General features: G+C 37.8%; 1 non-coding gene across 1 annotated transcript; it reads right to left on the bottom strand.

The window, feature by feature from the left end:
* Window positions 1–7,912: 7,912 nt before the first annotated feature.
* On the bottom strand, window positions 7,913–8,050 carry LOC114814851. Its single transcript, XR_003762647.1, has one exon. It is a non-coding gene; the product is annotated as a small nucleolar RNA SNORA7 (small nucleolar RNA).
* Window positions 8,051–21,245: the final 13,195 nt, after the last annotated feature.

The following is a 21,245-nucleotide window of genomic DNA, read 5'->3' as shown; positions in this document are numbered from 1 at the left end:
ACCCCTGACATAGGAATATATCCAGTTTTGCTTCATCTGTCTCTCATGCCAAAACATTGGGCCATTTGCAGTTGATGTTGGAGAATCTAAGCACTGACTTTATTACATGAATAGGGGGTTATGATCAGTAATATTGTCTTCAGAACAAGGGGCATTTAGGGAGTACAGTGGAAACAACAAATTCTCCCAGCACCTGGATATGCTGCCCTTGAGACACAATGTTATCAATCTCATCCTGCAGGAATTTTACCTATGTGTCACACGGGAAGAGTCAATATGAGTACTTTCTTTCTTTTTTGTCTCCTCTATTCATGTTGTTTAAATTTTCTCCACTGTAGCATCATCTCTGAAGCTAAAATCTTAGTTTTTCCATCAATATGTTTCTATGAAACAATAACACCTTGGACTAGCCACACTCTGTATATAGTCCCAGTCACCTACAGCTAAGCACTCATTGTATTCTTATTTATTGTCTAGCACTGGTGTAGGAGTCTATTTGAAACAGGAGATGGGTTCCAGATATGCATTTTAGTTGTTAATAGTTAATGTTGTATTAAAGCCAAGATCTCAATAAAAAAAAGAAATATTCCTAACTGAAGAGACAGTGTTTTGAAAAGTTGAGACCATAAATGAAAATTCAATTGTTAAACACATTTTTCCAGTTGAAGGTATAGTGGCTCAGAGAAACTTAAATTAATAATACTTGTGGTTTTTTTTGTACTTACTAGGTGTGAAGCACTGCAAAAAGCAGTGAGAAGGTACAACATAAGCTGGGGCTCATAAATAGGAGAGAGAACAGGTACTTAATCTCCATATTACAGATGAGGAAACTGAGGTCCAGAGAAGTTAAGTGACTTGCCAAAAGTCACAGAACAGGAAAAATAGTGGAATTAGGATTACAGTCCAGGTCTGCTGACTCCCTGCTCTTCAATTCCATGCTGATTCTTATCATGTCATTAAAGCAAGGCTCATCTCTCACTCATAAGCAGAGGGTGTCATCTAGAGACCTAGATGCATTCACTTTTTCCCCACACAGCGACGTGAGTATGCACATAAAATTTTTGAGTTAACTTGAATACATAATATCAGGATGCATGGGTGGATAAACTCATTATGGGCAGGGAATTTATTTGTGTGCTAATTCTCTTGTGGTGTACTCTCCCAAATGCTTAGAACAGTGTTCTGCACATAGAAAGTGCTCAATAAATGCCACTGATTGATCGAATGATTGATTAAGATTAGCTTAAAAAAATGAAGTACTTTTAAAGCTGCACCTTATGACCAGGGAAAATATAGACTAAAGATAATACTTCATATATGCTTATGAAACATTTCAAGCCTCCACTTTCACCTTCCTGAACTTAGGTTCTTTTTCAACTTGAGAAAATGTTTTTTAGAGTTTCTCTGACTTCAGTAAAGTTATAACCACTAAAAGAAGCATCAGACAAGCTGTATACAAATTTTGGTGCTATATTGTAAAGTCAGTTGGCTTTGAGCTTTTAAATTATATAATGCAATCCACAATCCCTGGATTCAGAGAAGGAGATTAGGTTGCTTCAAGTAGGGTAGCCTTCTGGATAAAGCATGGACCTGAAGTAGGACCGGGGATCTCGGCTCCACCACTTGTCCACTCTGTGATCTTGGGGAAGTCACTTAACTTCTCTATGACTCCGTACCTTCTCTGTAAAATGAGGTGTAAGACTATGAGCCCCATGAAGGACATGGACTCTGTCCAACCTGATTAGCTTGTATCTGTTCATCACTTAGTACTGTGCCTGGCAAGTAGTAATTTTACAAATACCATAAAAATTACTTTAAATGTATAATATTAATGAAATAGACCATAAAAATCACCAAATGATCTAAAAAGAATGTAAATATAAGCTAAAAAACCTAAATTAGTTTACAATTTAGTATCAAGTCATATAACCTCCTTATTCACACATATTAAGTGACTTGCACCATCTCCCAGTTCAGTGAATGCCTGAAAACAACATAGTCGATAAAGCTGAATGAAGACTATGCAACAGTATCTTGCTTTCAGTGCTATTGAAAAATATATATGGTGATAGAAATAGTAGAAACTAGGGAATTAAATCAACGTGGGATGATAAAAATCAGCATTTAAGGTGAAAAAGATGAACCTAAATGAACTGCATTTCACTCATTGTAAGTCTGGTATAGTTTTCTTTGAAGTAAAAGAACTGTCAGGCATCGTTATCTTTTAGCTCCCATAGTGAATGTAGAAAAAACAATAGGTAAATGTTCACTGAAGCAGTCAAAGTTTCTACAATCCCATATAAATGAAAGTAGACAATCAACATTCCAAGGAGAGGGTTTTCCTGAAGACAAGAGCAGTGTTTAACATGAAACATTATATTTCATTGCTGTGTGCGAAATTATGAATACATTGTAGGAAAAAAAGAGGAATGACTATATACTATTTGTTTATTTTGTTACCATGTCCTGATTAATTTTCCTTTGTGTTGATCTTGGTTTTGTCAGGGACATCAGAGCCAAAAGCTCTATAACTATTTCTCTCTAATCTGTTCTTGATTCACTCACAATTAATTAGAGCACATTGAAGAATGGATTCCCTAATGTCACATTCTGAAAATAAGCCTCTGGGAAATGCATATTTGCTAAAACAATTCAATCATGAATGATACTAAACTTTTAGGATAAAAAAAACCTCCATGGATTGCAATAGTGATTGCTATGTATATGCTGTAACTGGTGTCATAATATTTTATCTAGCGTAGGACTGAGCACATGAGTAAATGCTTAACTGCCACAATAATCATTTATATGTGTATGTGTGTAACTGTATATGTATAGACACAAACATTCATTCATTCAGTCGTATTTATTAAGCGCTTTCTGTGTGCAGAGCACTGTACTAAGCGCTTGGAATGTACACTTTGGCAATGGATAGAGATAACCCCTCCCTGACAACAGGCTCACACATGCATAGTTGTTCATTGTTTTCAAAGAGAATACTCCCATGATGCTCAATTAGTATGATTGATTGATTATTTATTGATATTTCTGAATATGGATGGAAAGACCAGTGTGTGCCTTTACACCTTGCCAGCCTGCACTGCTAGCTTTGCTGTACTAATTGGTTTGCCTCAGATCTGGCATATCCAGTAGCTTTCCCCCAGATTAACCTTTTCTGCTTCAGTGGTCATTTAACTCCCCACTAATATATGTCACATTGTTTGAATCACTCAGTCAATCTATCAATAGTATTTCTGAGTACTGACTCTTTGTTGAGCACTGAGCTAAGGGCTTCAGAGAGTAGAATACAACAGAGTTGGTAGACATGATGCCTGGTGACATGGAGCTTAGAATCTAGAGTTTCTTGGACATGTGCATATCATCTTTAAATTCATCAGCGTGGCTCAGTGGATTGAGTCCGGGCTTGGGAGTCAGAGGTCTTGGGTTCGAATACCGGCTCTCCCCCTTGTCAGCTGTGTGACCTTGGGCAAGTCACCTCACTTCTCTGGGCTTCAGTTACCTCATATGTAAAATGGGGATTAACTATGAGCCTCACATGGGACAACCTGATGACCCTGTATCTACCCCAGCACTTAGAACAGTGCTCTGCACATAGTAAGCACTTAACAAATACCAACATTATTATTATTATTATTATCATAAAATAGCTGTGTTGCAGCAAGCTTTGTTTCAATATTGGTCAGCTGAGTTCTTGGATCTTGTTCTATTACTCTTGACCTGCCAGGTGATATTGATTATGAATTATAGGTCATGAAATTGGATGTGTCCTCTTTAGACAGCCCAGGTCTTACAGACATTTAGAAAGTTTTGGACCAATAAAACTCCTAACATGGAACCTGATGCCCCACTGTCGTAACACTCAGTCTTGCAATGTGCTGGCAGCTGTGCTGGCTTTTTAAATACTGTGTTTTACCTGTTTGTCCATGCATTCATTGTGGGACAATGTGATGAAATCTGGCTTTGTAAATTTTGAACAGTCCCCCAAACTTTGAGAATCGACTTAAAAAGAAATTGCCTGAAGACCAGTGATTTGCATATGGTCACACACTCATTCCTATTGGTCATATTCCCAGTGGGTGCAGTAAGCAACTAAGCAGATAGGAATTCAGTATACTGTAAATTTCATGCAAAATATTTGCATACAAAACTCATTTGTGGTTTAACCAATCCACCACAGTGGATTGTCCAATTGCATAGTGCACTAGCAGACATTGACAGGGTATCCACTTCTGTCTGTAAGCATTGCAATCCTTGCCACACATTTTTGGTTGTTTGTTTTTGTTTTGTTTAGATTTTTAATGGTATTTGTTAAGCATTTACTAAGTGCCAGGCAATGTATTCATTCATTCATTCATTCACTCATATTTATTGAACGCTTACTGTACTTCGTATTTATTGAAGCACTGTACTAAGCGGTTGGAAAGTACAATTTGTCAACAGATAGAGTCAATCCCTACCCAACAACGGGTTCACAGTCTTGAAGGGGGAGACAGACAACAAAACAAAACAAGTAGACAGGCATCAGTATCATATTGTACTAACCACTGGAGTAGATACACGATAATCATGTTGGACACAGTTCCTGCTCCACATGAAGCTCACAGTCTTAATTCTCATTTTGTAGATCAGATAATTGAGGCATAGAGAGTTAAATGAGTTGTCCAAGGTCACCCAGAATTCAAGTGGCAAAGTCGGTATTAGAACCGAGGTCCCCTTACTTCCAGGTCCATGCCCTTTCCACTAGGCCTTACTGCTTCTATATTCAGGATTTCTTCTGAGCTTGTCCACTAATGTGGGCATCATAGGTGATTCATCAGCTAGAAACCTATGTCACTGAGAATTCTAGATGGCAGTAAGGGTAAGATGCGGGTTAGACTTTGGGGACCAAAAGTTGGAGTCAGTAGATTTTGTAATCACATTTCAATCCCTAGTTCTAGATCCTTGAGTTTATCCCTGGAGATGACCTGATTAATTTTTTTTTTTAATAGTCGGTCTAAGAAGGCTGTGGCTTGAGTCTTGTGAAGAATGGAGGGCAGTGTCACTAATTTCCTTGTTTCCTTGATGACGTTCACATGGACAGAACCTTCAAATCCCACTGTACGGTGTTTTGTACATTGAAAGAGCCATGAAAAATCCTTTTTCAAGGTCCCAGTTGCTATACCATCAGATTTAGAAGCATTGCAATTCTTTGTGGCTATGAGTGCAGTGGTATCATTAATTTTTAAATCGAACAATCTAATTTAGTGAGTGCTTATTCTTTGCAGAGCGCTATACTAAGCACTTGATAGAGTATAATATAACAAATTCTGTAGACGTATTCTCTGTCCACAAGGAGCTTAAAATCAGTCTAGAAGTAGAGACAGGCATTAAAATAAATTATGAATATGTACATAAGTGCTATGGGGCACTTATGCACAAATTTATTCACCCCTAAAGTGCAAGGGAGATCAGAATTGAGAGTGAGTAGGGAAAATGAGGCTTTAGTCAGGGAAAGCCTCTTGGAGGAGATGTTATTTTAATAAGACTTTGAAGATGGAAAGAGTGACTGTCAGATGTAATGGGGAAGGGAATTCCAGATCAGAGAGAAGATGGAGTTAAGGGTTATATTATAAGGTAGATAAGCTTGAGTTTCTTAAGTTTAAAATCAGAGCTAGGTCGTCACATATGGGTAGGCAAACTGTTTCTTAGAAGTTTTATCTTTCGTTGTAGTAGGGATGTTAAAGAGCTCATCATAATGCAATTACCATCCTATTAATATTTGTTCTTTGTGATCAAGGTGGAGCTATTTCTCTATACTCTTCAGTATGTAGGGTTCCAAACTCACTCTTCACACCAATGAAAATCCTAGATTGGCTTGAAGCCTCATAGCCTTTTATCCTTCAGCCTTTCCTACATGCTTCTTGTTCTGTTTTGTATTGCATAACATAGGCTCCAATGAGTGACTCCATAGGCTCCAAACCAAACAATAGCCTGTTTGGCTATTCACAGCTCCTTAATCTCTCCTATGAATCTACATCTTATCATGGAAGGAGAGTTTGCATACAAAGATGAAGTTTAGAGCTATATCATATTGGCTACCCATAATGGAAAGGTCTAAGTGGAAGCATCAGACAAAGTCAATTCACCTGTGCTGGGCAGCAGCAGCATGGGAAAGACTCAAAGGTGGATGATCAAGGGATCAAACCATTGATCAAAGACAATGGCAGAGACAAGTTTTTTTACTGTGTGGAAAAAGGCAATGGTAAACCATTTCCATATCTTTACACAAAACACTCTATGAATACACATACCGGAACAACTTTATGAAAGAAGACGGGACATTCTCAAGAGGGTGTGTCCTGAGTCGCTATGGGTTGGAAATGACTTGATGGCATTTGAAGAAGACCTTCTACTGGCAAAGTCAGTCTCATCAAACCAGTGCTAAGTCCCTTTCTTTCACTCACTGAATTTCTCCCCCTGTTCTTTGTCTATGACTTTCACTCTAAATTTTTGACATTATTCCCTATAGACTAAGCATTTGTACCACTTTGTGCTTTAGAACATAGTGTCACACAATTTACCTCTCCTATTATCAGAGAAGCATGAAAAGACTGACATTTACATAACCTCATCTTTATATAAAAGTATTGGTTAAGTCTTCTGGGAGGCAAAACAATCTTACATTTAATAAAAAGAAAATGCTGTATCTTACCTTTAAGTGACTGGATTTCTTTGTAACCCTTCTATCACAACTCAGCTGAGACACTGGTAGGGGAGTAGGGTGAAAACTGTCAGAATTTTTTTTTAACAGAAAACTCAAGATTGATTTTCTACACGATGTGCATTCGTATGAAACTGCAAGCACTTCAATTCACTTTTAAAGAGCTTGGTCTGTGTACTGAGAATGTGCATAACAATCCCTAAAAATCTCAGTGTTAATGTGAGAGGTATATGAGTCAAAAACATTTGTGGCATTCCCATATGCATTTGAAATAGTCCTGCTGCTATTTCAAGAAATGTTGTAGCAAATTGTAGGATCCATTAAGAAGTCAATACTTTTATTACATCCTAAAGCAAATTCAAAGATACCTAACCTATTACACAAGTAACACACTAAAGCATTTTAGAACAGATATATTTTGATTCTAAGGCTACCATCAGAACTTTTACAGTCACATTCATTTCTTTGCATTAGCAAAAGAGTGTCTTTGCAATAAATTCAGTAGAACCATAATAAGAAGCTCCTCATTTCCCCAAAGTAGCCACAATTCCAAAACAAAGAAAAATGGCCAGAAAAATAAAACAAAAGCAGAAAAAAATGCCTAAAGAAATGTTTAAGGAAGGAGTATAGCCTTGTGTTTAAAGAGCACGGATCGGGAAGTCAGAGGACCTGAATTCTAATCCCACATCTGCCACTTACCTGCTGTGTGATCTTGAGCAAGTCTTCTAGTCCTCTATTGTCTCATCTTTAAAATGAGGATTCAATACCTGTTTTCCCTCCTACTTAGAATGTGAGCCCCATGACCTAATGACGTCATATCTACCCCTGCGCTTAGTCCAGTGCTTGGCACATAGAAAGTACTTAAAAAATATTATTATTATTATCATTATCATTACAGCAGATTTAATCATGAGCAAAATTTATTCTGTATTACATATTAAATCTAAGTAACTCCAAGGTCTTGCCTTGTCTTATTGCTTTCTGTTGAGTCGTTTCCAAGCATAGCAACTCCTTGGACACATCTCTCCCAAAATGCTCCACCTCCATTTACAATCGTTCTGGTAGTGTTTCCATAGAGTTTTCTTCGTAAAAATGTGAAACTAGTTTACCACAGCCTTCTTTGGCCCAGTCTCCGCCCTCAACTCTTTGACTCTCTCCCATGTCACTGCTGCTCAGAACATGTGAGTTTTGACTTGTAGCAGATTGTCTTCCAATTGCTAGCCACTGTCCCAGTTAGTAATGGAATGGGTGTGCCTCTGCTTGACTCTCCCTCCCGTAACCGAGACTGACAGACTACTGGAAACTCTCCAGGTGCTATCCACAGAGGGTAACTCTAAGGTAGCCAACCTATTATCTAATCACAGGAATGAAAGAGAGCTACCTATTTCTCTAAGTCATGCAGAGATTTATATAAAAAAAGTCAACTTGTCATTTCATTATCCGGCATGTCGATAGATGCTATATGACATAAGGTCATGCCTCCCCATACAAGCTCTCCCCATACAAGTTCCAAGATAGCACTACCTATGGAAAATTTTATCCACTGATAAAACTTATAGATATAACTGACAATCTCTTTTCACTAGTGTTATCTTCCTCTTGGGGTTATAGTCTTTCCGTAATCTCTGATCTAATAAAATTACTCTATTTCTAGTTGTTGCATGTGAACCTAAATGCTTTCTGTGGTTGTCTTCAATTGCATTTAGGATATAATTTTTAGAACTCTTTATCAGTAATTTATAAACACATACACAAACACACAGAGGCCATTAGGGTCAAGAGATGAGGAAATAGGGATAACAGGGTTTGAGGAGGAATTTAAACATCTGAAATAAGTGGGGGAGGGGTGTCAATGAGCATGGGAGTAAATAAGGATAGAGAAATGATATTGCCAGGCAAGAGAATAGAGCAGAGTTAAAGTAGGCAAGGATACCCTTAAGGTGGAAAAGGTCAGCCTGATATCTGGATTTCCACCAGCTTCACTTCGCAGCTCATGCACAGAAGTGAAGGAAGTAGACTGTGGAGGTGATGCACATCTGTGGGTTAATGGACTGAGACTGGCAAAGGATTAGGAGAGTGAATGAATTGAGTTCAGAGAGGGTGGTCTATATGGAGTCAATTTGGTTGTCAAGAGAAGGTATTTTAGATAGGATGACTTGAGACAATTGGATGTAGTCAAAGATTAGAGTGTTCTATGGATGGGAACAGGTCAGATTTGCAGGCAGGGTGTTTGGGAGAGATAGTAGGTGAGGAATTGTGGTCAAATAGAGGGATTTCAGAGTTTGTTCAGGAGTATCACAGGATAAATACATAAGTATAAATTAAGTTGAGATATATACATATAAAATGTATATACAAACACTAGGGATAAGGATATGAACTTATTGCTATGATAAAAGAATTATCAAAGAATGCCTCTGGGAGGAAATGGGTTTTCAGGAGGGCTTTCAAAATAGAAAAAAAAAAATATGTGTTGTGGTGCATTTGAATACAAAAGAAGTTCCAGGCATGAAAAAGGGCATGAATAAGGAGTTGGAAATGGGAGGGGATAATGAGGTATAAATCTGTCACCTGATGTACAATATCCTAGCTGCAAACCCCTCTGAGTCACAATTTTAAATGAAGTCTTCCTGCTTTCCCCACCCTTTTCCCTGTCCTGTATTCATCCTCACCTGGACGTGCAATCAATCCCAGTTCCCAGTGAAAGTGCATCAGATATTTTGCTACACAAGATAGTGCTCAATTATTATTATTGAGTGATCCAATTAAATTACTTGCATTTTTATGTGCACAAATAGAAGACAGTGTAAATGTTCACACAGATATGGTGAGGGCAAAAGATTAGACTAATTGTACGTTTCCTAATAATACATCATAGGACAAAACTATTTTCTATAAAGCTTTTATATTTCACTTTCTTACTAAAACAAACAAAAATGACCAACTTCCCTTTCCCTTTAATTTATGTTTCAAAGAAGATCAAAGGGGATCAAATAAATAACAATTCCATTGACTAGAGCTCCTGTCTGACACCAGGATTCAAAGAGCCAAGTCTAATTTCAGGGTGTGTATAATTTCCAGAGTTCACTTGCATTTCAGTAACCTTAGTAGTATGTCACGTACTGCCCAGTATACATTAAGAAGATTTAAACTCTTAATAGCAGTTCAGAGTGGTGACACTTGAACTTTTGAATTGATACAGTAAGATTCTGTCATTATGTTCTTGTGGATGGATCCTGATTAGCCTTGGAAGAAAAGGACCTTATTGAAAAATTCAGATTGAGGATGCTGGAGGTTCTATTCATTCAATAGTAATTACTGAGTGCTTACAAGGTACTCCTTCTCCACTCCTTCCTTCATGTGCCTGAGCTCCAGCTGGAAGAATGTAGTTAAGTCAGTACCTCACCAATAAAGAAGCTAAGAATGCATTTGGAAAATATTTAGAAGTTGGATTGTACGGGGAGGACTGGCGGGTAGAATTGACGATACCTATTTCAAAACGTTAACCTGATCTGAATGGGGCAAATTCACAAAAATATTATTCCATAGCTAACATATGATTTTGCATTGGAATCAGGCAAATCTTAAAAAATGTTTACAGGAAAATTATTTCCGATAATATACACTATTCCATGCTGATATGACCTTTGTAATATACATTTTAGGGGAAGAGTTCACTGTGAAGGAAAGTCAAAAAGTTCCCCTGAACATGTAATTTAAAATAAATCTAAAACATGTCTAGTCACAGTATTTCAAAAGATTCTTACTGTTATGCTAAATGAGTCATTATTTCAATATTCCTTTGACTCAAAGGTTCAAAAAGACAATTGAAAATAACAGAATAAATGCTGGTCATGATGAGTTACCTCAGCAATTTTCTTATAAACAGAAGCCAAAAGTCTTTCATGGTAAATCTTCTCTAATACACCAGACATGAATGAGGACCAGATAATTAAAGAAATTATTGCACAATTCCATTTAATATCAACTGCACCAAATATAATGCCTCAAAAAAGAGTGGAAATTTGACAAATGTTTGATAATTTTGGAATGATCATGCACTGAACATATTCTCATTCCACTGTAGCTATGGAAATATGATAGTCATTTTTAAGAACAAGTGGCCAGTTCTTACGGTGATTAGAATTTTAAAATTTATTATATTTTCAGCACACTGAAGGTGCTCTAAAGATAAACCTCCTCATTCTGACATAGCACTCTGTACTTTTTTTTTCAGAGCTTTCAAATGCATTAAAATTACAGAAAGCTTAGAGATTAATTTCAAAATCTTTTTCAGTGACAAATGCATTTCATATTGCTAAATGTGAGGTTTAATGGTCCTGGGAAGCTTAAGTTGTATTAAGATTTTATTAACTAAGAAGTTTTCCATATAATGGACTATCCCCAAATACTAAAGCTTACATGAATTAAATATTAAATCTGAACAATGCATGAGTATTCATTTTTATGGTAAGCATATGTTTCAGTGAAAGTTACATAATCATGCTAGTTTAATAGCATATTTACTATTGAGTTATTCTTGGGCTGGTTTACCAATACTTTAGATATGCCAATCTTAGAATACTTTGGTGTACAAATTCTTAAGATTGTTACAGTCATCTATGAACTAGTTTTAGCTGGCATTCAAATTATTTTGAGATAATTCAGTCATGAAGTAAGTGTTATTGTTCTATTCATTTTTTATTTATTTGAACATTTGGCCCCATGATTAAATTTTTTTTATGTTTCTATATGAAAATTATACATTGTCATTATATATTCAAAGTGATCTTGTTTGTCATCAGTTAAAATACTTTGAGTAAAATGTTGCTGTTATGTATTCTGCCCTGTCCCGAATTAGCCTCACTTTTTCCTCACTACCCCAACTCACAGAAAGGTGGAATCAGCCTCTTTTGTCATAAATATCTTTTCTGTAAGCACTCAATAAATACAATTGAATGAATGAATGAATTCTGGACCATCTTGCCTCTCTCCATCTCTCATCCACCTCTAGCAATAAGGGCACTGATTGCCATCAAATGAATTTGATATTTTTCTTTTTCTTAATCACAGTATCTTTAACTTTACTGATTCTTAAGGATTAAAAAAATCTATGTTTCTTATCCTGTTAACACCCCTAGCTACACAATAGCTACATAGTAAGACTAAACCTTAGACAATGCTTCATCCTAAATGAGAACTGGGAGTCAGTTCCTGCCTATCAAAAAGAAAGAGCCTCTAGAGGAAATTTTTCATGAGGAAAAAAAGGACAAGAAGGCAAAAAGGTACTAAAACCATCAAACAACAACTTAACAAGGGAAAATCTTTGTGTGTGGATAATTTGGCCAAGTTCATAGGTTCTACATTAGCCTTTTCAAAAGCTCACTTTTACTCATAGGGAAATTTTTCTGACAGTAATGTCTTCTCTGAGTTTAAAGACAAGCATCACCCATACTAGCACAACAGTATTGGCATTCCTGGATATCATTATAGCAATTCACTACTCTATTTCTGACTTATTAACAATGCATTACTATTTTGGGATCATAACCTCCTCACCTCCTACCTTCCAAAATCATTTCAATACCCAAAACTGTCCTTTGCCCTAATTCAGTTTTAGGGCAATTTGATAATAATGATCATGCCATTCACTAAGTGCTTACAATGTGTCAAGCAATGTCCTAAGTGCTGGCATAGATTCATGGTTTTCATGTTGGACATTGTCCCTCCTCCACATTGAGTACATGGTCTAAGGAGGGGGGAGAGGGGTTTAATCCACAATTTACAGGTGTAGGAACTATTGCATGGAGAAGTTAAGTCACACAGCAGACAAATGCTAGAGCCAGGTTTAGGCCCCCCGTCCTCTGACTCCTAGACCCATTCTCTTTCCTTTAACTGCTTTTCACACTGGGTGCCCTGTAACTGCAGATGTATCCTTTACTAAAGGATAAAGTTTACTCAATTCATTCTCAAGGATCTTACAGGCTAAAGGAGGAACTTTGTTATGTATGTAAAGAGGGAGAGTATATTCAAGAGATCAGCATTTAGATAGATAAGATGGAAGTACCATGAGGAACAAAATGTTTGGAGTGGGCTGTAGTAGGAAATCAGCAAGATAAGGTAGGAAGGGGTAAACTAATTGAATGCTTTAAAGCTGATGATGATGAGTTTCTTTTTGTTGCAGAGGTGGTTGGACAATTATTGGAGGTCTTAAAAAGTGGGGAGATAGGAACTGAGCATTATTTTCAAGAAATGATCTAAGATGCAGAACGAAGTTTGGACTAGAGAGGATAGAGATAGGAGACAAGAAGAAGTTGAGGGGTGTCATAACAAATACTTAGGTGAGCACAGTAACAGCTGGATAGAGAGAAAAGGGTATACTTTAGTAATGTTGTGAATGTAGAAGTGACAGGATTTGGTGGCAAATTGAATTTGTGTGTTGAATGAAAGAGATGAATTGAGAATAATGAATAGGTTATTGACTGTGAAATAGGGAGGATTAGTGGTTTATCTACAGGGATGGAAAAGACAGGGGGAAGACAGTATTTGGCTGGGAAGATCATGAATTCTGTTTTGGACATGTTTGGTTTGAAGTGTTGACTAGACATCCGGATAGAGATGTCCTGAAGGAAGGAGGAAATGTGAAACTGTAGAGAAGAAGAGGGACCAGGTCTGGAGAGGTACATTTGGGAATCATATACATAGTCACTGAAACCATGGAACCTATTGAGATCTCCAAGGAAATAGCTAAAAATGGAAAGTAGATGGGGACCCTGAACTAAGCCTTGAGAGACTCCTATTGTAAGAGGCAGATGAACCTGAGAAAAATACTGAGAAGGAGGAGGGAGATTGGAGTGGAACCAGGGAGGTCAGTATCAGGAAACCAAGGCTGGATAATGTTTTAAGGAGAAGGGGGTGGTTAGCCTGGCTAGAGGGATAAATCTTTTCATCCCTTAGAAGTGAGAGATAAGAGAGCTAAGGACTCTGTGGATGTTATAAGGAATACTTGTCCTCTGAAGCATTTCCAGGGAAGCTATTTCATCTGGGATGAAGGACTTAGAAGACCCCAAATGCCCAAGCTCAGTTTATTATTATTATTATTATGGAGTTTGTTACATGTTTATTGTGTGTTAAACACTGTTCTAAGCCCTGGTGAAGATACAAGTTAGTGAGGTTGGACACAGTGTCTGTCACACATGGGGCTCACAGTTTAAGTAGGAGGTAGAACAGATAGTGAATCTCCGTTTTGGAGTTGAGGAAACTGTCACAGAGAAGTGAAATGACTTGCCCAAAGTCACACAGCAGATAAGTGTTGGAATAAGGATTAGAACCAAGGTCCTTCTGATTCCCAAGCCTGTGCTTTATACATTAGGCTATGCTGCTTCCCTTTAACTGCTTCCTTTTAACTGTACCCTATCACTCTACTCTCACACCCTGACCACTTGTTCATGCTACTCCTCTGGCCTGAACTCCCAACCTGATATATCTATCAAATGTTAGCCCTCTGCACCTTCACAGCCCACATAAAAGTAACACCATCATTTCCAGGAAGCCTTCCCTGATTAAAACAAAATACTCAACTCATATCAACTCAACAGCCACCTCCTAGTGTGCATATGTATGTGTGTATTTCCACCCATCCTCAGCACTTATTCAATTATATTTAATTATACATTCAATAGTTTTTTTTAACTGTATTTGTTAAGTGCTTACTATGTGCCAGACACAGTATCAAATACTGGGTTAGATACAAGCTAATTAGGTTTGACACAATCCCTTTCCCACCTGGGCTCGCAATCCCCATTTTACAGTGTTCTGCATATAAGTGCTTAACAAATTATTAACTTATTGCATAATTGTTACCATAATTATTACCTAATTGCATCTTTCCAAGTGCCAAGTACACTATTGGACACAATAGTGAGTACTACAGAAACCCTTTTGTAATCTCCAAAAATCAGTCTTAATCCAGTCACAAACATTTAGGGACTGAAAATCTATATGAAATAATTTTTTAGTGGTTCACCCAGTACCATTTGTACTCTCTATTGCTGGCTGGGGCACAGAGTGCACCAAGTGAATTGTCAGGCAGGGGTGCAGGAGATTGCCATGGTCTCATAATTTATTATAAAAATTTAATAAAGATAATAAAGCCTGACCATCATTTGAGATACTCTAGGTAGCCCTTCAGACTGACGTCTTCACAACTTGATGATATGTATCATCCCAGAGAGTGATCCCTCATTCGGACTATTTCATCTTTGCATGTTGAAATTTGAATGACACTCTGGGTGGCTCCAGAAATACTAATGAAAGAATGAACCTAGAAAAATATATCCTGTGGAAATATACATTTCTGTCATTTAACCCATGTAGAGTCTTATTCTTACCTGATATAAGTTCTAGAGAGATTTTTCTAAAAGTTGATTAGCACTAATAGGTCAGTAGGTTGATTTATTTTAAAAATGGAATTTCACTCTTCAAACTTTCTTAAATTATTATTCTTTCATTTATCCATTGTTTTTAAAAATTTAAACAACTGTGGCAATATTAAGTGGTAATAGAAATAATAATAAAATTATGACAATAGATTCCTAATCTTCAATTTCTCCTATAGTGATGATTTTATTCCTTAATTTTAAATTTCAATAGCTATAAACTCACCATTATCCCTCAACTATGCTCACTTGTTATTTTCTTTCTTTCTAGCTTCAGAGTAAAACAGACCATTAGTTCTAGCCATAACAACTCCACTCAATTAATAGCTTCTCATAGGTCATTCACTCTGTTCAAAACTGTGTCCTTGTACCTTAAAAAAAAAGAAGAAAAAACTACAACATAAAAAATGTTTCCTACATCACATTAGCTACAGTGAAATATGGATGTCTGGATCCAGGTTACTATTTTAATTGAATGCTGTTGACAAGGCTGTACTTAGTGTTGTTACCCTTATCATTTAATCCTTATTACAACATTCTTTCCAGTTTCATCAAGTTAACATCAGTATTCTTCTCAGCAACACATCCAAATGCTTCCACCATTATCATTTAACAAAATTTCCCATTTCCATCATTTCCTACCCAAGGATCACTTATGAAGAAAAACTTAAATTGAAACACGAATTCTTTCAAATAAAGCAGTATCTGATAATGAGTCATTAATTTGGTACAACTGTAAAGCCCACTGATTTTTAATCCAATAATATAAGATTTAAATTAATATTACCTAGTCATGATAGTTGTCTTTGATTAAAGAAAGTTTTAACATTTCTAGATTCAACTCATCTGTTAAAACAAATTTCAATCTGATAGTAATTGTCTGACCTTAGTTTTCTCTGTATTTTATACCCAGTAATCAGGTACAGGAAACCATTGACATTATTGGCATTTTTGTGCTCTGAAGCATGTCATTTGACAGAGATTTCTAACCAGTCTTCCTGAAATTTGAAAAGGTTAATTGGAACGAGACATTTATTCTGTTTTTGCTAGATTGTTTCAATGATTAGGAGATTTATTTCATCTTTCATATTGCATATTTCAGAATATTCCAATCAGAATAAATTTAACACTGTAAAGGAGGTTAGAGTCCTCATTCAAATCTACTACATGAAGAGAAGAATGGGAAAGGAAATGGAACATGTCCCCTTCCTAGGCTGTAAACTCACTGTGGGTGGGAAACGTGTCTACATACAACCTTATGTTGTATTCTCCCAAGCACTTAGTACAATGCTTTGCACATAGTAAATGCTCAATGAATTGATTGATTAATTAACTGATTAAGCAGACTTAGAACATATATTTCCAGTGCAATTAGTTTGGTTGAAGGGGTGTTTCCATTATACAATTTGGACAGAATGAGAAGAATGGAATCATTCATTTATTTATTCAATTGTATTTGTTGAGCACTTACTGTGTACCAAGTACTGAACTAAGTACTTGGGAGAGTGAAATACAACAACAAACAGACACAATCCCTGTCCACAATGAGCTCACAATCTAGAGGAGGAAACAGACATTAATATACATAAATAAATAAATGCATACATACATGCATACATACATAAATGACAGCTATATACATATGGGAGAAGGGTGAATGAAGGGAGCAAGTCAGAGCAATTAAGAAGAGTATGGTAGATAAGAGGAGTGCTTAGTCAGGAAAAGTTTCTTGGAGAAGGTGTGTCTTCAGTAAGGCTTGGAAGTGGGGGACAGCAATTATCTGATATGAGGAGGGAGGGCATTCCAGCTGAAGTGTGCAGTTTGCACCTCATGTAAACACCGTGTTAATTTTAATGTCCTTCAGCCTATCGCTTCCTCTGAAAACAGATGAGCCAGACCCATAGACACGAAGCAAAGACCTAAATTTTGGCACAGCTGCAGGGGACCGGTTTGGTATCTTCTAAAAGCAGAAGACAATGGGCCTGTAATTGGTCCGTAATCCCAGCTCTGCCACTTGTCAACTGTGTGATTTAGGGCAACTCACTTAACTTCTCTGGGCCTCAGTTACCTCATCTGTAAAATGAGGATTAAGTCTGTGAGCCCCATGTGGGACAACCTGATAACCTTGTATCTACCCCCGTGCTTAGAATAGTGCTTGGGACATAGTAAGATCTTAATAAATACCATCATCATCAAAAGTATTATTATTAGGACGATTTACATGGAGGAAGCTCAATGTAACCGTCAGCAAGCACAGTGTGAAGGCTTTGGGGGGAAAGGCCTGGGGCTGCTGCTCGCTGTTCTCTGAAGGACAACAGAGTGAGGCCGGGCCGAGGGGACCATCGGAGGGGATGCCTGTGCTGCCCTAGGACCCTACTTGGCTGCTGACTGTCCTCCGAAGGGAAGGAAGGCAGAGGAGCCGAAGGTGACTGATCACCCCCCAGGAGGGCATTCTTGATGCCCCTAGATCGAGCGCCTAGATACTGTCAGAGATCTCATCGCCCCTGGATGGACGACTTAACAGAAGCAGGATCCTACACTAATGTTTCTGTATGTTAATAAATGTTTTTTGACTGATACTGAATGCACTGGTTTATTCCATTGGTAAAACTGAGTCACAAACTCCCTTGTCCCTAATTGGCTCTACTGGGATGTAACATGAGGCCAGAGGTAGGATGTGGGCAACAGATCAGTGACGAGATAGACAAATTTGATGGACAGTGAGAAAGTGAAAATTAGAGGGACAAAGTGTGCCGGCTGGGTTATAGTAGGAGAGTAGGGAGGCCAGGTGGAAGGGGGCAAGGTGATTAAGTACTTTAAAGCCGATGTTGAGGAGTTTTTGTTTGATGTGATGGTAGATGTGTGATGAAGTCTGTGGGATTTCTTGCCGAGTGGGGAAACGTGATCTGAACATTTTTGAAGGAGAATGATCCGGTCGCAGAGTGGAGTGGGGTGAGACAGGAGGCAGGGTGGTCCGCAAGGAGGCTGATACAGTAATCAAGGCGGGATAGGACAAGTGCTTGCATTAGTGTGGTAGCAGTTTGGTTGGAGAGGAAGGGGTGAATTTTAGCGATGTTTTGAATGTAGAACTGACAGGATTTAATGATGGCTCGAATATGTGGGTTGAGTGATAAAGAAGAGTCAAGGATAACGGTAAAACAACCAGAATGATCAAAAGATTACAATGATGAAATCACTCCAATTCAAGTCCTTCTGACTGAATAAAATCTGGCAGAACCAAATAAAAATGAGTGATATTTTTTAAGCACCTACTGTGTGTCAAGTGCTAGTGTAAATGCCATAGAATTAGTTCAAACACCCTTGTCTTGCAAAGGGCTCCAATCCTAAATTGGAGAGAGAACAGATATTTAAACCCCATTTTACATATGAATGGACTGAGGCACATGGAGATTAAGTGTCTTGTCCAAGATCACACAACAGTTAAATGGCAAAACTGGGAATTAGAACCCCACTCCTCTGAGTGTAGATCTCATGCTCCTCCCATTAGACCACCCTGCTGTTAGTCAGAAGGTACGTTTCTGTGTTTGTGGACTTAAAATCTAAGAGAGAGATATTGATGTAGGCATCCAGGCCTAAGAATTAGAAGATCTAGATTCTAATTGCAGCTTTGCCAATTACTTGCTGTGTGACCTTGGGTAATTTAACTTCCCTGTGCCTCAGTTACCTCATCTGTAAAATGGATAGTAAAACCTCCTCCCTCCAGTTTACACTGGGAGCCCAATGTGAGACCTGGACCATCCAACCTGATAAACCTTTATCTAGCCTAGTGCTTAGAACAAGGTTTGACACATTGTATGTGCTTAATAAATATCACAGAAAAGTGCAGGCACACAGAGAAAAGAGAACAGGTGTTTAATCCCCATTAACAGATGAGAAAACTGAGGCGCTAAGCGACTTGCCTAAAATGACATAGAAAGCAAGTGGCAGAGTTGAGTCTAGAACCTAGGTTTCCTGACTCCCAGTCCTCTGCTGTTTCCACTTGGCTACACAGCAGCCAAGAAACCTATGGGCTGAGATGTTGGTACTACCAATCAGGATTTTGCATTCTGGTTTATATAGTTAATTTCAAGTTCTAAAGGAAGTCTGGCATTACAGTTTGTTCAAATGTCCAGGTTTGTCTAAAGTCACCATAGCTGTATTTTTTCCCTATCAAAATTTATTTTAATGTCTGTCTCCCCTAGACTTATAAGTTCCTTATGGTGAGGATTCATGTCTACCAGCTGTATTGTACTGTCCCAAATTCTTACTACAATGTTCTGCATGCAACAAATGCTCAGTACATACCATTTTTTGGTGTCATTAATTTAATTGATTTAAGCACTTTGCTGCTATTATTACCGCCCTGAGCCCTCTGTTAGTGATTCCATTAATCAGCTGTAAGGGCTGACCCTACTGAGCAGATGAAAAAGATTTAAGCCTAACACGAGGTTTTCCTTTTCCTCCCTCCTAACTATGAGGTAGGTTGAAGCTAGCCTTATCTGTTCCTCTCTTTTCTGCCCAGATTATTGGCAGTTTTTTGGGAAAGGACTGAGGCTCAACCTCTATAATCTTCTTAATTTACACCCTCATCACCCAGAGATAAGACATCTGCAATAGCTTGATAATTTCACCCTTGTCTTCCTTCCCCAGTACTGTATTGCCCTGAAAAAAACCCAACCATCATCTTACTTCCTTTCTCCTCACCACATCAAGAGAGATTGTTTGTCTTCTGGGCGGGAGGGAGAAAAGGATATTTTCAACCAACACCAGTGAGTATTTGCATGAAAATGGAGGGGTGAGTGTGCAAGAGATGTTTGTGTTGTGGTTAACTGAGATTGGGTATGAGGGAGCTTTAGAAGTGGTGAGAGGTAGATCATATTTTTTGGAAATTTCAAGTGGGGCAAGGTATAGGTCAAAATTCAAGTTTGTTTATGTTGAATAGGTTGGGGAAATAGAGCAAATAAAGACAAAATAGGAAGAGGGAGAGAAAGGTAGAGAGACAGAAATAAACGTTCAAAGAGAGAAATATAGAAATGGTGAATAGATGAAATTATGAGGAGCCAGAGAAATAGATGTAAAACAATGAAAGAAATTAAACTAGACATATCATTCTAGAAAGAAAAACCCAGAGGGAGACAAATACTAGATTCCCACATACTTATGCCCAGCTAAACTTAAGCAGCTGTTTATGGATGCCTTTTTTAAACCAGCAGGCAGGAGGTAAATGTGAGAGAAATAGCAGCTGAAACCATAGATTCTTGCTTCTTATGTCATTCCTCACAGCCTGTCCTACCAAAAAAAAAAGTTCCTTAGGATTTTTGTGTTGGTCTTTAATAAGCAATTTGCATAGAATGAAGCATCCCAAGAACTGTGAGTATATTTGTTCATACAGTGTATTTACTTATTATACATTAAAATGTATTTAAATGTTTCATCTTGAAGTGTTTGTACTGCTTATTCCTTTATCCTTATTCTGGCTTCCACAACTTGTAAATTTTTTGTCTCCCCTATTCGATTGTAAGGTCCTTGAAGATAGATGTAGATCTTGATACTGCTCTTCTCTTAAGATTTTAGTAGAGTGCCTCGCTTTTAAATATTCCATAAATACTTTTGATTGGAAAGAATACCCAGCTATGGCAGAAGTGGTGACAGGAATCATGGTGTGAAAGGAAAATGATCCATCAGTGAATGATAGTTGAATATTTGCTGTGTGCATATAACAAATCAATTACATTAAGTGCTTGCTGTGGGCAGAGAACTGTACTAGGCTCTTGGAAGAGTACAGTATAACAGAGTTGGTAGGCGTATTTCTACCCACAGTGAGCTTAATTTAGAGGGGGAGACATGAATAAATTACAGTTATGTACATAGGTGCTATAGGGCTGAAGGAGAAGTGGATAAAGGGTGCAAATCCACATGCAAGGGAGACAGAGAAGGGAATGTGAGACAAGGAAATGAGGGCTTAACTGGGGTAGGCCTCTTGGAGATGTGCCTTCACTAAGGCTTTGAAGGTGGGGAAAGTGATTGCCTGTTGTTTATGAAGAAGGAGAGTGTTCCAGGTCAGAGGCAGGGTAGACAAGATTGAG

Source organism: Ornithorhynchus anatinus, chromosome 10, assembly GCF_004115215.2.
Source record: "Ornithorhynchus anatinus isolate Pmale09 chromosome 10, mOrnAna1.pri.v4, whole genome shotgun sequence".
NCBI classification, from domain to species: Eukaryota; Metazoa; Chordata; class Mammalia; order Monotremata; family Ornithorhynchidae; genus Ornithorhynchus; species Ornithorhynchus anatinus.
This window is presented reverse-complemented; position numbering and strand designations above follow the sequence as displayed.